Source organism: Chrysochloris asiatica, unplaced genomic scaffold, assembly GCF_000296735.1.
Source record: "Chrysochloris asiatica unplaced genomic scaffold, ChrAsi1.0 scaffold00097, whole genome shotgun sequence".
Taxonomy (NCBI): Eukaryota; Metazoa; Chordata; class Mammalia; order Afrosoricida; family Chrysochloridae; genus Chrysochloris; species Chrysochloris asiatica.
Window position 1 is genome coordinate 12,006,624 of NW_006408615.1, and position 1,879 is coordinate 12,008,502.

The 1,879-nt window shown below is 47.5% G+C and overlaps 1 pseudogene; it reads right to left on the minus strand.

Annotated features, from left to right (window-relative positions):
- Positions 1-428: 428 nt before the first annotated feature.
- Positions 429-1,246, minus strand: LOC102832524 (annotated as a pseudogene).
- Between the last annotated feature and the right edge of the window lie 633 nt (positions 1,247-1,879).

Sequence of the window (1,879 nt, forward strand, 5' to 3'; positions counted from 1 at the left end):
TTTTTTTTTTCAGATTTCCAGTTTTTCTTCTATCGTTCACACACCAGCTATTTCATAAAATTATTTTGTTTTACATTTTTTACACCAATGTAACAAAAAGGTGGGAGAGGGCAGATAGACAGGTATTTTATGCCTGTAAATAGAGGAGAGAGGGAAGTGGTGGGTGGGTTTGAACTAAAAAACACAGGGAGGGCTCTGTGGAAATACTGAGTTTCAGTAGCACAATGTGGTGGGAAGTAGGCCTCAGACATGAGGAGGGTGTTTATTGGGCTTTATTCTCAGGGAGATGGTGCTGTGGTGTCCATGATGCAAGTTGTTCAGTGATCTGTCACGGAGGGAGGGACGAGGGAAAAGGGAGCAGAAAACGAGTTTTCTAAGAAAGGAATCTAACGAGTGCATGGCTTAGCCAGTTAGCGTGAAGCAGAGGTTTAACATTGCTGCTTTCTCTTCAAAGCCTCCACCAGGTCATTCTTCAGAGCTTCTTGTTTTGATTTGTCTGCAAAAGTCTGCACAGATTTCAGCCCATTGACGGTGTCCTTTGTTTTTCCAAAGTAGATCTCATTCAGTGTACTTCTGATTTTGTTTTCCATGTCCTCTACCAGGCGTCCGATATTGGCTATGTGTGGAGAGCAGTCGCTCACAGTTTCATCTTTCTACATCTGTCTGGTAAGGCTGCTCCGAGGTTCATGGTACCAGAGCCAGACTTGTTGGTTTGCAGCCACAGCATCACTGTGGAGGGCAGCTTGTAATGGGCGGTGCGACCACTAGACTTCTCCTGCACTTCCATGACGTTGATAGAATCCCAGCAGCTTTTGGTCTTCTTGGATCCATCTCCAGCCTTCTTTATGAGGATCATTCCAGCAAAGCAATGATCCAGATCCCAGAGGTAGACAGATGAGACACTGCCTTCAAAATACAGGTCTTGATACTGGTCAAAGGCATTGTTGGCTTCCACCTCCAGCTTTCTCAGCTGAGCAAATGGCATGGCTCCGTCTTCCAATGGTGGGTCGTACTTGTTACTCCACGGTGACCTATAGAAGTCCCCATCTCTGTTGTAGTCACACAAAAGGTAATCCTTTCCCACCACCTTGTCTCTGGCGATTTTCAATGGCTGGTCAACAGAAGACAGGAGATCTTCACACAGGTTGGGGACCAGGTTGATCAGGGCGCTGAGGTTTTTCTCGATTTGCTGTGGAGGCAGGCGCCTCATTAAATCCAAGGTACAGTCCAGCTGTTGATCACTCATGGTGGCGGCGGCAGCGGCAGTCCAGGTCCCGGCATTTGTGGCTCTCCTCCCTGCAGCAGGGCCCATCGCTTCCACTTCCCTTGGTGCCCAGGAGTGAGCATCCCATCTGCTTCTGTTTCGGGGGCATATTCAGGGGTTATCTGTGGCCTTAATACTCAGATGGGTATGTATTTTGCTATTTTTTATGCTTCCTTATTGCCTCCAGGTAGATGTGATCAGGAAATGGGCTTCCCTTTTCACTCTTCTTCCTGAGAAGTTTCAAGATACCACTGTTGGTCGTTTTGACGTAACTTAGGATTTAATTTTCGGCCTATTTCCTTTTTTGTCTGCTTGTCCCGCTCCACAATCCCCGTTCAGGCCTTTTTCCAAGTGGAAACAGTTCAGGGCCGGCTGTGGCCATTTGGTTTTAATTGGAAACTGTCTCTTTAAATTTCAAGGAGATCTGAGCGCATGCGTAGTAGAACCCTCCAAGGGTGGGCCTGGGGTGCCCACTAACTCAGCCACCCCTATAGTCACCAGAATGAAGGTGTGCAGACAGCTAGGGACCAATGAACAGCTATCAAAAGAGAAGAATGTCCACAACTTTATTGCTGCGGTTCTGCCAGGCATCTGTGGCTGCTCCAATCCTTCTCC